The sequence below is a fragment of the Macaca mulatta genome, chromosome 11, assembly GCF_049350105.2.
Source record: "Macaca mulatta isolate MMU2019108-1 chromosome 11, T2T-MMU8v2.0, whole genome shotgun sequence".
NCBI classification, from domain to species: domain Eukaryota; kingdom Metazoa; phylum Chordata; class Mammalia; order Primates; family Cercopithecidae; genus Macaca; species Macaca mulatta.
In genome coordinates this window covers 27,908,428-27,924,185 of record NC_133416.1, presented here as the reverse complement: position 1 = coordinate 27,924,185, position 15,758 = coordinate 27,908,428, and the positions used below count along the sequence as shown (strand labels likewise).

General features: G+C 39.2%; 1 long non-coding RNA gene across 1 annotated transcript in view; it reads right to left on the bottom strand.

The window, feature by feature from the left end:
* LOC107000799 (uncharacterized) overlaps positions 1–15,758 on the bottom strand; it is a 49,067-nt gene that overhangs the window by 16,801 nt on the left and 16,508 nt on the right. The window contains exon 3 of the long non-coding RNA XR_013400943.1: positions 590–753. This is a non-coding gene — a long non-coding RNA (uncharacterized LOC107000799). The remainder of the gene's footprint in view (positions 1–589; positions 754–15,758) is intronic.

Sequence of the window (15,758 nt, the reverse complement as noted above, 5' to 3'; positions counted from 1 at the left end):
ACAGTCCATGCAGCAAGCTTAAGCAGGGACAGAGCAAAAGAGGGCAAAGCGTGCCTGCCAATGGTCTTTCCGAGAAGATCTTCAGAAAGTGCCGCATGACTTTTCAACCTACCTCCCATTGGCCAGCACTTAGTCACATGGTCACACCCAAAGGCAAGGTAAACTGGGAGGAGAAAAAATGAAAGTGGAGGACAACTGGCACTTTTTGCTACTAAGAACTAAGACATTGGAAGCAAGGGAGACCAATAAAAAGACTACTGCAATATTTCAGTGGGAGATAACAAGGGCTGCATGAAGGCAGCGTTGGTGAGAATGGAAAGGGAAGCAGGACCTGAGAGCTGTTTAGGCAGCAGAGTGGTTCAGAGTTGGTGATCTAGTGGATGGGGTGATGGCTTTCGGTTTTTGGCTTGAGTAGCTGAGCAGGTAGAGGTATCACCATGGGGAATTTTCATCATAAAACAAATGGAAGAGAAAAAAATATTAAAACAAGAAAAAAAATCAAAATAGTACTTTTACGGTATAAAGTCTACTGCCTTTGACACTACCCTTCCCCTAGTGCTTTACCTCCAAAGGTTTAGATAATCCTTACCAGCAGAAAGGGAGACACCAACATCCAAATGACATAGAACACTGGGCCTTTTCCTTCTCCTCAAGACAGTGAGATGGGAAAACTGAATTCCAGACCTAATTGTCACCAACGGCACCAATGACTGAGGGCAAGTGAGTTCATCCTCTGTGACTTAGTTTCTTCATCTGTAAGATATGAAAGTTGAACTAGCTAATGTTTGTGATCTCATTCAGTTATAGAATTCTTGGATTCACTAATCATACAAATCACCCATGCTAATCAACATCACAAAAAAATGAACCTTGTGTCACCCCAGCCATGCATAACTCACCAATGAAAAAAAGATAATTGAGGCAATAACTTAAAGGTCAGGTAAAACACAGTTTCCTAATTAGACATCACATCTTTTCAGTTGGCTGTTGGAAACCTAGTTTACTGTGGTCTGTTGGTATTAAACTTTGGCAAATTTACAAAGTTTTTTATTAAAGTGAAGAGGGTTTTGCCAATTGCATTTCAAAATTAACTTTAAAAGGTTTTACCTGGGGGGGAAAAGGATTACTTTTCCTATTATGTGCATAAGCCTACATGTGGTTGCTGAAAATATCTCCCTTGAGTTAAGAAGTTTTTTTCCTTTTGGTTGGTCAAGTACATAATGTTCCACCTACTACAAAGGATTAAAATGACCTGTTTCATCACAGAGTAAGGTAATCGCAGCGGCATGTGATTTTTGGCACAAAGAACACTTTGTAATTGCTAATTTCCTACATCTAAATTCAGCTGAAGGTTGCAGCCCAAGTCCATAGTATTTCACAAGTCTTAACAAGCAGAACCCAAGGCTGCTGCCAGGTTTTTTAGACTGCCAATGAAACTGGAAGAGCAGAGAGTTTGCTGAGGGTGAGTCTTTATGAAAAAATGTTCAAATTCAAGACCCTGAATGTCTTACAGACACATGAAAGAGTCCATGGGACACAACTGTCAGACTCAGGTGTTTATTTTGGCCCCAGGCTCTCTTCTCATCTCCTCTGTGCTTTCTGCCAACTGGCAGCGGTCCTCAAGGTCAGACCCTTTATTAAAAAATCAGCAACTTAAATAAAAACCAGTAATGCTTTCAGCAAGTATCATCCGTTTTACTTGAGAGGTGTTTCAACTAGTATTTCTTTTGAGACAAAGAAAGTTCGAAAATATGATATAAATAAAATATTTTAGAACTCATATCTAGGGCCAAATTTGTATTTTTCAGCCAAAGAAAAATACTCCTTACTGAATAAGTATTAGACCTCAGTCTATGATGAAAATATACATTTTCCAGGTGGCCAAAAGAAAACAAATGCAAATAATACCATCATGATATAATCGACTTTGAAGCTACGATTTTATGTTCCTTAAGTCTCCAAATAAGTTTTAACCCTGTTGTATTTTAAAGGGAATCATTCTTTGCAGATGTCAAACCAGTTGTTAAAATGCGTTTCTTTACTATTTGGTAAAGCATTACATGTAGTCACGTTTGCAAGATGGGAAACTTGGAGTTCTGCAGTTCCGGACTAGAGCTGGTAACCTGGATTCTGCATACCTGATTAGGTCTATAAAATGTCCTCAAGCATATAAAATCTGTGCATTAGAAGTCAATTCTTGAAAGTCAAAACATCATATGGGACTTTTGCTGACCAAAAACCAAAGGTGTGTGTAGGAGCTGATGTGCCACAGCTTGAAGAGAACAGGTTCAGTGGTTACACTGAGCAGTGCTCAAGGCCAAGCTTGTCCCTTCTTAGTAAAACAACCTTGGGTCAACCAGTTAGCCTACCTCACAGTTAATTTTTGATTGTTTCAATTGTACTTTAAGTGAGAAAAATCATAAATATATTGTATACATCATATATATTAATCACATATATTATTGATATATATAAATTGGCAGCTCAATTCCTCACGTTGCTCAGGTCTAAATCCCTGGAGTCATCTTGTCTTCTCTTTTCCTCTTACACTTCATATCTAAGCTGCCGGAAAATTCTGCCAGACTTGCTTTCAGACTATATCCAGAGTCCGAACACATCCCATCACTTCCATCAACACATTCTGGAGGCTGGTGCCATAGGCTCTCCCTGGATGATGGAAGCAGTCTCATCTTCTCTGGTCTCTCTACTTCTTATTCTCTTAATTTCAACACAGAAGCCAAAGTAGTCCTTTAAAGACACAAGCCAGATCGTGACACTCGTTGACTCAAGGATCCTTGGCTTGTGATTTTCTTTCTCTCTCAGAGGAAAGTCAAAGTCCTCCCCCTGTACTGATAAGACCCTGAGGCTCTGGCCTCTCCATCGCTTCTGACTCATCTCTTATCACTACCTAAGCATGTCCCCATCACTCTCTTTGCTCCCTCTCCCAGCCTTGCTAGGCTCTTTGCCAGGTCCTATCTCAGATCTCTGCACTTGTGGCTCCCTCTACCAGCAGAGGCTGGTGCATTAACCCAGGTACAAGATTACAAGGACAAAATATTAGAATTCAATCATTGAGATTCAAAATGATAAAGGAAAATCCAAGGCACATTTAAGAATGAGATATGATACCTCAAATAGGAGCAAGGGGACTAAAAAGGGTAAAATAAAATCTGTGTTCCTATATTTGCTAAAGATATTTTTGGCTGGGTGTGGTTGCCTGGGAGGCAGAAAGAATGAGGACTGGCTGAGCTCAGCAGTTCAAGACCCAACTGGGCAACATAGTGAGACCTTGGCTCTACTAAAAATTTTTTTAAAAAATTATCCAGGCATGGTGGCATGAACCTGTAGTCTCAGCTACTCAGAAAGCTGAGGCGGGAGGATCATTTGAGCCTTGGAGGTCAAGGTTGCAGTAAGCCATGATCATGCCACTGCACTCCAGCCTGGACAACAGAGTGAGACTTACTCTCTAATAAATAAATAAATAAAACTGTTTAAATAACTTATTATATATTATGTGACAACGGTTTTCAGGTATAAGTTTGGTGTGCATTTCAAAGTTAGCATTGCAAGCTATCTCCTAACCCTAAAATTCTATAATTAATAGATACTATAAAAATGATTATGTAAGTCAAATATAAATGATTTTTCATATAACTCTGCTTATAGAATATTGACAGTCTTATTTAAATACAAAATTTAGGTTGTCATATTTTTTAAAAAAATTTTCCAGATGTATGGTTTCATGAGAAGCCATCTGCAACTTCCAGAAACTTATTCAGAGCCCATGAAGTTTTAATGTTTCTGCACTTTGAGGTCTCCTATTGCATATTCCACTTTTCTCATGATCTAAGTGTTTTGTTTGGTTCTTTATAGGCTTCTGAGCAAGATCACCATTTGGAGACAGACTTATCTAAGTGAGTTATAACTTTGTATGCAATTTACTGATTAGCAGGTATGAAAAATAACAGCTGATTTAATTTAATTATTACATCATAGGATGATAAGCTTGGAAGTCAGCTTTTCATAATATCCCCTGTCACGACTGTCCTCTGTTGACACAGATATATAGGCAGGGTTATTTGTGGCTGTAGAATATGTGAAGCAGACAGTACTTGGAAGTGAAGGGAAGAAACCACACCAAGATCTTGCCTGGAATTCTTCTTGTGTTCACTCTGGCATCCTAGTTAGATCTTGAAAATTCATATGGAGTTACCGTATAATCTTCCTCTTCCTCAGTGAAGAAACATTTCAGACCTGTTGGCTCTGGGGCCGATGAGACCAGGTTTTGTCCCTCCACATGGATGAGGATAAGATAGAAGTGGAGGAATAAAGGAAGTCAGGTGTAAATAAAAGTAAATATAGCCAAGTCCTGCATAATGATCTTTCGATCAATGACGGACTTCAAATATGACAGTGGTCCCATAACATTATATTACATTCTGACTGTAGTCTTTCTATGTTTAGATACACAAATACTTAGATTGTGTTACAGTTGCCTGCAGTATTCAGCACAGTAACATGCTATACAGGTTTGTAGCCTGGGGCAATAGCCTATCCTATATAGACTGGCTGTGTGGTAGGCCATCCCATCTAGGTTTGCATAAGTACACTCTGTGGTGTTTGCACAACCAAGATCACCCAATGATGCATCTCTCAGAACTAGAACATACACCCATCATTAAGCAACACACAAGTGTTTATTTTCTCACTAGATTTAACTCTTCAAAATATCAATTATTTTTGTCAGTTTTATGTCAGAATTGGATACCTATGATAATAACGTTTAATCAAAAGAGTAATGTATTTGAAACATAAGGGCTTCATTATTAAATTCTGTGATTTGGGGGTGCTCAACTTCTTGTCTCAGAATCACTTTTCCTAATCCTAATAGGTTCAAAGAGTCAGAGCAACAACATAACTATGATAATATTACCAATCTTGACAGCTGACTTGCCAACTACATTACCTTGTTGCTCCTCATATTTTATCAGCAAAAGAGATGCCTTCATTGAAAATGAATCCAGATGTTTTAAACACAGATGCTTTGGAGATAAAATAACAGTAGCTCCTGTTTGACAAAGCACTGCCCAGGGCCTTTAGTTTATCCGTAGTACATAACCCTGGCCATGTGACCATTTCTCAGCAGCACAGTCAGCACTGACTCATAATAACAGACATGCAGTCCATTGTGATGTCTTATGTACACTGCTACAGGATGCTTCCAGGAAATATATGCCTTATCTGCCTTTTCTTCCTCTCTTTTGATTGGAGAGATTGCTGTTCAGAATAGAAAGCTTCTCTACTAACTTACATTAGTTCCAAGTAGGCTAAAAAGCTTACTGTTCATGGGGGATTATATGCCATGTCCTTAAACACATGGTCTTACTTGTTTTCATAACAACCCGGTAAGGGAAGTATCCATTTCTCCGTTTTGAAAAAGAAGAAATAGATCTCAGAGAGGTTAAATAGCTTACCAAAGTCTCATAGGTTTAAGAGATTGCTCTCGATTCAATTTCAGGTTTGTCTGATTTCAAAGTCCAGGCTTTTCCCACCCAGGTTCAAAGAAGAAAAGTCATGAAATTACCCAAACTAGAGGTTACTATATCTGACCTCTGAACTTACCAAATCCATAGTGTAGCTTCGATCATTAAACAGGTTGATGATAATTTTGGTACAGATCAGGCAAATTTCATAATTATTTAGATAAAAGTAATTCTGTTTTAGAAAGAATGACTATAAAGACTGATTGTCTACATTTTGTTCATTTTATAAAATATATAAGGGGCACAACTATATGAGGATATTATACCAGTCCCTGGAAATAGGATGAATAAAGCACAGCCCTTGCCCTTAATCTCATGCCATCATGGTAAAGATAGATTTGAAATAATGCCAGCAATCGGGGTGTTATTCATACTATTTCATACTTGTGCTGAACAAGTACCCACTAATCAGAATGGAGACTGGCTATATACAGCTAGTATGGATGGCCACAGTGCAAATGATTGCATATCAGCTTTGCCTTAAGAATGTAATCAGTACCAAAATAGAGATACATGAAAACATTGATGGAAAGGTGGATGGAAGCAGGGGCCACTGGGGGTCGTGAAAAACTACAAAATAGAGATGATGCCTGATCTGAACCTAGACAGATAAGTGGGAGTTTTCCGCTGGACAAAAGAGGACATGGCATTCTAGGCAGAGGACACAACTAAATCAAACAAAGCCTGGGTGGCATAGGGAAGTGACTAGTAGCCTGCTGTGGTTAGATCACAGGGCTTGCTGAAAATAGTGGCAGATGATAATGAAATTTATCTTAGGCCCGATCATGAAGGGTCTTAGCAAATCTAATAAGTTTTTACTTTCTTCTCTGGGTATCAGAGAACCCAAACAATTACATCTATGCTTGAGATAATTTGGGGGGTACTATACAGAATGCACTGGCAGGGGAACACCAATCAGAGGCTCCTTGGGTAGTTCAGGAAAGATGCGATTGGAGTCTATACCGGTATTGTTGCAAAGAGAAGGGGATGGATGCAAGAGGCATTTGATAATATGCAATGGTTGGTTGAGTATATTGAGAGAGGGAAAGGAAGAATCCAGAATGAGTCCAAAGCTCCCGGTTTGAGCAATTCAGTTGAGATAGTGCAGGCAGATGGAGATAACATCTCCAGGATGTTTGGAAAGTGAGCAGGATAATAAGCTTGGTTTGGGGCATAGTGTGTCATACAGAACACCTAGACAGAGAAGTCAGAGCCAATTCGTAATATTATAGATGACTGATAGCACCTACCCTGTTTAATTAAATTAGTCGATGCCTTGTATAGTCATCCTTTGGTATCCATGGGGGGTTGGTTCCAGGACCTTCTGCAGATGCCAGAATCCTTAAATGCTAAAGTCCCTGATATAAAATGGTGTAATATTTGCATATAGCCTACACATACCACCTGTATACTTTAAAATATCTCTAGATTATTGTAACACCTAATGCAATGTAAATGCCATATATATAGCTGTTATACTGTGTTGTTTAGGGAATAATAGTAAGAAAAAAGTCTGTACATGTTCAGTACAGATGCAACCATTCATTTAAAAAATATGTATATTTTTGATCTGCTGTTGGGTGAATCCACAGATGCAAAATGCACAGAAATAGAGGACTGACTGTGTATATTTATACTTACTTGACAGATAACTCATAGCCTAAAAGGAGAAACTTGAAAACTAACATATGTAATTACTCCTCCTTTAGGAGAAGTTAGGTTGAAAATAACATGTATTAGGTTAGTGCTTTGTCTGAGCAAAATGCTATCTTTTTCCACCATGTTTTCACTTGTCTAAGAACAGAATCAGGATGCTGAACAGATCTTCCTAAATTAGATCAGCTTTATTTGGTTAGATGGTTTGGGTCAATTTATAGATTGCACATCATATTTTATAAATATCAACATGTATTTTAAAACTTAATTTGGCTTATTTGGATTTTATTGTACTGTTAAGGCCAAAGTTAGATTTTGACTGCTTTTATAGGTGAGTTTTACAGGCTGCACATAAAAATTCAATGCTGACTTGGCAAATGGCAACTGTGGGAATTGCCAAGTTTTGGTTCATAGTCTGAATCTGCACTAGTCTACACAGTGGTAGTGAATCTCCTTATCAAGGAGCAGTATAGTATTAAATAAATCCCTTATTTACAAAGTTTTGTATTAAACTAATTCACATACATATGTCATACATTGTGTGACTGTATCCCAAATCACATTGAAATCATATTTTATTTTTATTTGATTACTTGCTCCTACAAGGATCCCAGGAAAAAAAGCTACAGAGTTCAGTAATTTGTTTTTGGCACATTTTCACCTACTGGTGCCACTATTTTTCCAACCTACAGCCCTTAAACTAGATCTACTTACCCAGTAACCCTCACTGCAGTATTTCATCCACGTACACTGATCACCTTTGCTCCTCCTCCCTGGGTGTCATTTAAATTCATATTTAGGGTAAATGCTACATTTTAGGGATTTCAGTTTATTCACATTAGTGTAAACATGATTGGACAATCTTCCTAAAGTGTGTGTGTGTGTGTGTGCGCGCATGCACATGTGCACCCCTTAACACAGAATGTCTTCTTAGATGAATGAGCTGCTTCCTGTTGTCTTCTGCAAAATGGGAGAAAGGAGGACAAATAAGCACATGGACAACTAGGCAGGTGAACAAGGGAAGAAGACTGTCCATGGAGTGAAGTCAAGGTGCTAGTAGGTAGGAGGATTCAGTCCAGTGGAATTAGAGAAACCCATTCTCACCACCTGCTACCAACCCCACGTATGCTCCCACCATGGGCATGATAGGACAGGGCAGTGGGACCAGCCCAGACCCTGATACCTCACATGCTCAGAATCTATTTACTGAACTTAGAAAATAGGGATGGGCAATATCATACTGAATGGGCAAAAACTGGAAGCATTCTCTTTGAAAACTGTCACAAGACAGGGATGCCCTCTCTCACCACTCCTATTCAACATAGTGTTGGAAGTTCTGGCCAGGACAATCAAGCAGGAGAAAGAAATAAAGGATATTCAATTAGGAAAAGAGGAAGTCAAATTGTCCCTGTTTACAGATGACATGATTGTATATTTAGAAAATCCCATTGTCTCAGCCCAAAATCTCCTTAAGCTGATAAGCAACTTCAGCAAAGTCTCAGGATACAAAACCAATGTGCAAAAATCACAAGCACTCCTATATACCAATAACAGACAAATAGCCAAATCATGAGTGAACTCCCATTCACAACTGCTTCAAAGAGAATAAAATACCTAGGAATACAACTTACCAGGGATGTGAAGGACCTCTTCAAGGAGAACTACAAACCACTGCTCAATGAAATAAAAGAGGACACAAACAAATGGAAGAATATTCCATGCTCATGGATAGGAAGAACCAATATCGTGAAAATGGCCATACGGCCCAAGGTAATTTATAAATTCAATGCCATCTCCATTAAGCTACCAATAACTTTCTTCACAGATTGGAAAAAACGACTTTAAAGTTCATGTGGAACCAAAAAAGAGCCCGCATTGCCAAGACAATCCCAAGCAAAAAGAACAAAGCTGGAGGCATCACGCTACCTGACTTCAAACTATACTACAAGGCTACAGTAACCAAAACAGCATGGTACCGGTACCAAAACAGAGATATAGACCAATGGAACAGAACAGAGCCCTCAGAAACAATACCAGACATCTAAAATCATCTGACCTTTGACAAACCTGAGAGAAACAAGAAATGGGGAAAGGATTCCCTATTTAATAAATGGTGCTGGGAAAACTGGCTAGCCATATGTAGAAAGCTGAAACTGGATCCCTTCCTTATACCTTATACAAAAATTAATTCAAGATGCATTAAAGACTTAAATGTTAGACCTAAAACCATAAAAACTCTAGAAGAAAACCTAGGCAATACCATTCAGGACATAGGCATGGGCAAGGACTTCATGACTAAAACACCAAAAGCAATGGCAACAAAAGCCAAAATTGACAAATGGGATCCAATTAAACTAGAGTTTCTGCACAGCAAAAGAAACTACCATCAGAGTGAACAGGCAACCTACAGAATGGGAGAAAAGTTTTACAATCTACCCATCTGACAAAGGGCTAATATCCAGAATCTACAAAGAACTTAAACACATTTATAAGAAAAATCAAACAACCCCATCAAAAAGTGGGCAAAGGATATGAACAGACATTTTTCAAAAGAAGACATTTATGCATCCAACAGACACATGAAAAAATGCTCATCATCACTCGCCATCAGAGAAATGCAAATCAAAACCACAATGAGATACCATCTCACACCAGTTAGAATGGCAATCATTAAAAAATCAGGAAACAACAGGTGCTGGAGAGGATGTGGAGAAATAGGAACACTGGTACACTGTTGGTGGGACTGTAAACTAGTTTAACCATTGTGGAAGACAGTGTGGTGATTCCTCAAGGATCTAGAACTAGAAATACCATTTGACCCAGCCATCCCATTACTGGGTATATACCCAAAGGATTATAAATTGTGCTGCTATAAAGACACATGTACACATATGTTTATTGTGGCAATATTCACAATAGCAAAGACTTGGAATCAACCCAGATGTCCATCGATGATAGACTGGATTAAGAAAATGTGATATATATACACCATGGAATACTATGCAGCCATAAAAAAGGATGAGTTCATGTCCTTTGTAGGGACATGGGTGAAACTGGAAACCATCATTCTCAGAAAACTATTGCAAGGGCAGAAAACCAAACACCACATGTTCTCACTCATAAGTGGGAATTGAACAATGAGAACACTTGGACACAGAGTGGGGAACATCACACACTGGGCCTGTTGTGGGATGGGGGGAGGGGGAAGGGATAGCATTAGGAGATATACCTAATGTAAATGATGAGTTAATGGCTGCAGCACACTAACATGGCACATGTATACATATGTAACAAACCTGCACATTATGCACATGTACCCTAGAACTGAAAGTATAATAATTTTAAAAAAAATAGGGCTGGGGTTCTTGCCTCACTGTTTGCTGGAAGAGAGTCAATCGGCCTGGTCAAAATGTCAAAGAAGCAGAGGTTTGTTTCTATTTTGTATCTTTCCCATTGAGCTATTTGCAGACCTTTTTTGTCCTTCCTTAATGGAAGCAACATATAGCATTAATTCTAAGATGACGTTTTTTCACAATTTAGCACCACTGACATTGGAATGCATGATACAATCAATGGCATTTTATGGCATTGCTGTTGCCCTGGATTGAATTTCTTATGGAAGCATTTATTTCCAACAGTTAACTAGGGACACTATCAGTTGGAGACCGCTTCAAATTAAATTCTCTTCTAGAGGTTTTTCATCATACTGATAGTGTGTATTCAGACCTCATGCTTATGTGACTAATGGCTTGGGGTTCAAAATCTCAGAGGAGATTTTTATTTTCTCCCTCCTCCCAATGCAAAGGTTGAGAAATACAAATCCCTTGGGGCACAGGGGCGTCCCAGCTTCGTGCCAGACTTTCCTATTTGACTCCCTGTTTGGGGGCTTTTTTCTTGGTCATTGATAGAATAATGATGGTGCATCTTATAGTCAAAAGAATGGAAGAAATTCAATATAAGAAGTGAAGAAGTTCACCAGGGACAAAAAGCCTTGCCAGTTTGTTACTTTTGAGCAGCGGCAATGCCTTCTTCAGGTCTTTGCCTGTTTTTAGAGCCTGCCAACACCTCTCAAAAAGCCAGGTAATCACCCTCCAGATGAATGATTCACTATGTAATTTGTAAGTATAATGGGATTTGTTAATTTGTAATTTCATCAAGATGTAATTTGTGAGTAAAGATTGTACCAAAGCTATAATTACCACTGTGGTGATTTTGTTCCTTCTTTTTGCAAATACTTACAAGGTGTCTATTCTGTGCACTGGAGAAGGAACAAGGATGCTCAATAAATGATCTGTGACCGCAGGGAGCTTAGGACCCTTATGTAATTATGATTACATAAGGCATACACAAAAACAACAGTAATGAAATATAGAAAGTGATGACGCCGGGGGATGGAATAGCAAGTGTGCCCCATGGATATTCAGGAGAGAGGAATTATTTCTGGTTTGGGGAGAATCAGAAAACATTTTATGAAAGAGATGAGTGATAATCATATTAACATTAATAACAATAATTATATTTCAAGTGCCTTACTCACATTATTTAATCCTTCATGACATAGGTATTCATTTCATTTTACAGGTTTAGAAAACTGGCTTTGAAAACTGAATACATAGAAACAGTGTGGGAAAAATGTTGTTATCCATGAGAACAGTTAGAATAAAGGCCTGGATGGGGGAGGGCAAGGAGCACTGGCAGACACCACACAGATTAATTTGGTTAGAGGATGAGCTGGGTCAAGGCAAGTAACAAGAGAGAGAAAAATGAATATTTTGTTTGAGCTAGGTAATGGAGGAACAGATGGGAGTTGTCATGGAGATGGAATAAAATAAGGTGGCAAAGGGTTTGTTCCAGAGATGCAAAGAAGAAAGTTTGTCAAAGATAAGGAAGTGATTTAGAGATTGGGTGTCTGGGAAAAAGTGGTATGAGGAGAAGAACTAGTAAACACAAGAGAATATGGAACATTGAGTTCTTTCCCAAAGAGCTGAATTATAAATGTCCTGATACTGACGGTGCTAGTTGAGAAAAGGCTTGAGGGGAGAGCCAAGCAAGGTCTGAGTAATAACCAACAGTGGTAGGTTTATAAAAGTTCTGAACATCAAGGATAGAGTCTGCAGGGCGAGGCAAACTTTTAGGCAGGTCCCATGATGTTCTGAAAATGATCCTCATAGCATGAGACATGGAGACTCATGTGGTAGGTGAAGATTAACTCATCAGGGAAGATTTTCAGGGCCTGATGAAAAAAGTAAAACTTCAAAAGCAAGCCACAAGGAAAAGGATTGATTTAGGCTAAGAAGTCAGTTTTATCCTCCCCATTACAAGTTGCCAATTTTCTAGGTAACAAGGATACTCCCAACTCTACTCCTAGTGAACTGGCAAAAAACATAATAGGCATCATGGACCTGGGCAAAAGGACCAGCTAAACCCCCTTCTGGGCATGACTTTGCAGTTTTTTCATCTTTCCCTGACATGTTATGTTATTAGTCAACTTAGGGCTCTGTGCGTTTCAGAGTGCTCAGACCTTAAGCAGGGGGAATTTAAAAGACTGCATTATTTCTAGATCCTCTTTGTTCATAGGGAAAGTAGCTGACATCTCCTGCCAGCCTGAATTCTCATTAATTCTAGGACTGGGCTGGGCTCTGCTACCTCTAGTGAGGTACCCAATAACTAGAGACAGCTGAGAAGGGTTGGAAAAATCTGGAACTTGCAGTAGGCAATTGGAATTGCTAGGCTAGAGCTTAGGAGCAATGTACAATCAGAGATTTTAGAGTCAAAAAGATGTAATGGTTGAAGATAAGAAAAGGAGTGAAGTTACTGAAATAGGAAAGGAAAACAAACAGAGAAAAGGCCAAGGACTGGCCAGATGGATTCTCTGAATTTGGAGGAAGACAGGAGGTCGGGGAGTTGGACGAGAATTTAGAGGAGAAAAACAAGAAAGAGTGATATACACAAACAGAGGAGAAAGTGCAAACAGAAGAGGGATCAATCATGTCAGTGCTGCAGAAAGGAGACTGAGGATTAAAGCCATTAGATGGATCTACTAGGAGGACACTGTGACCCTGAGAGCAGGCGTGACTTATCTGCAAGGGAAGAAAGCATAGCACAATGGGAAATGCGAGTGAGCAGTAAGGAAATAAAGCAGTATACCTGTTTTTTTCCTAAAGTTATCTGGCAGCAGGAAGGAAGGGAGGGAGGGAGGGAGGAAATATGCTAGTACAGTAGCTCTGGGGGTTTTTTGCTTTTTGTTTTGATTTTCAGGTCTTTGTTCTAAGTCTGCAACCTCTAATTTTCCATTGTCTTACTGCCTCTACTTCATGTCACATGGTGTTATTGTTAGTACTCTCAACTCTCTCCTTTTTTCATTCCTTCCCCTCCTCCCCAGTGTAACCCTGCAGGTTTCAATGTTGTGAGTTTGGACTGTTTGCTGACTGGTATTATCTGTATATGGTCTTCATTTGGCTAGTGACACTATGAAAATGATGGATTTCTGTACACACATAGGTTTCCCCCAACAGGATTTTAATTTATGTTGATGCTTTGGAAATAATATAAAAAAACATTCTTGTATGCTATCAAATCATTTAAATCATCTTACAAATAGATACAACTTAGCCATTTGCATCAAATAAAATTAAATCACAATACTCTGAATATAATGGAAGGGGAAATACTTTTTCTTTTTAGCACTAAAGGACCTTTCCCATAATGTTCAAATGATTAAAGTTAATAAGATGGATGATTAAATAATAGATATAAATTTTTGAGTACCTAATTTATGTCATATTCTTATAACAATGCTCTTTTTATCTGCATTTTACAGAAGAAGTGATTGAAACCTAGGAAGTTATTTTACATAAGTTCTCATAGCAAATCAATGGAGGATCCCTAACTTGTATTCAAAGGTATCTGGCTCCAAAACCTAGAGGAGGAACCTCTGGTCTCCATTCATGCCACCTCCAGCTTTCCTACCTTTATAGAAATCTGCTTGGTTGAACTGGGTGTGGTGGCTCATGTCTGTAATCCCAGCACTTTGGGAGGCTGAGGCAGGTGGATCAACTTGAGGACAGGAGTTCGAGACCAGCCTGGCTAACACAGTGAAACCCCTTCTCTACTAAAAATACAAAAAATTAGCTGGGCGTGGTGGTGGTCACCTGTAATCCCAACTACTTGGGAGGCTGAGGCACAAGAATTGCTTGCACCTGGGAGGCAGAGATTGCAGTGAGCTGTGATTGCACCACTGCACTCCAGCCTGAGCAACAGAGCAAGACTCTGTCTCTAAATAAATGAATATTTTTTGAAAAGGCTGGGCTTGGTGGCTCATGCCTGTAATCCCAGCACTTTGGGAGGCCAAGGAGGGTGGATCACGAGGTCCGGAGACTGAGACCATCCTGGCTAACACGGTGAAATCCCATCTTTACTAAAAATATAAAACATTAGCCGGATGTGGTGGCGGGTGCCTGTAGTCTCAGCTACTCAGGAGGCTGAGGCAGGAGAATGGCGTGAACCTGGGAGGCAGAGCTTGCAGTGAGCCGAGATCGCACCACTGCACTCCAGCCTGGGTGACAGAGCGAGACTCCATCTCAAAAAGAAAAAAAAAAATACAAATAAATAAATAAATAAATAAATAAATAAATAAATAAAAATATTTTTTGAGAAAAGAAATCCCCATGGTGACTGAAGCTAAAAATCATTCAGATCTTTTATTTTTCAGGAATGTCATTTACCTTAATTTCCTAAATAACTAAATTTATTTTTCATTTGCTGAGGTAATTTGTTTCCTATCCTAAGGGGCCAATTTTAAAACTGGTCTACTCAGAACTAGTTATAGAATTTACAGGACCCCTTGTTAAAAACTATTAAGGATTTTAAGGCAGCAGCAACAGATCATTAAACCAAGCGTGGGGCTCTGCTGAGCACTGAGCCACCCATGACTGCACAGGTCGCAGGCCCGTAAAGCGGGCCCTGGGTATACTTTTAAACATGATTTGTTAAGGCTGCTCAGCATTTACTCCATCCTATCTATTCCTAATAACAGCAGAATGAATTTTACTCCTACTGAACTAATGAAGAGGACCTTTCCCTAATATGGAAATGATTGCTTGTAGTATTAATGCACTGCAGAGTCTTTTAAAGAGATTGTCTCTAGAGTCACCAGCCGAAGAATGGAGTGGGCTAGCAAAAGTTTCTTTTAGTATCCTATAATTCATCTAATTATTGATCCACTAGGAACAAATACATGGTTACATAATGCATACTGGGAATGCATTCAACTCCTAGGCCTGGTGCTCAAGGCTCTCCACAGTCTGGTCTTCCCTGTCTCTGTGGTTGTACTTGGCACTCCCCGCCCATGCCATCTCTTGCCTCAGCCAATTAGTTCATCTTTGCTGTATCTGCTTATACTTTCTGTCCCTGCATTTTGATGCATACCAGAAAAGTACATACAACACTGCCTAGCCACTGCATACACTTAGTATGTGTATTTGTTGATTGAATTCATGCATAAAGAAATAAATCAACAAATGCATTCCTTCCTGTTCTCTACCTTTCAAAATTCTGTGC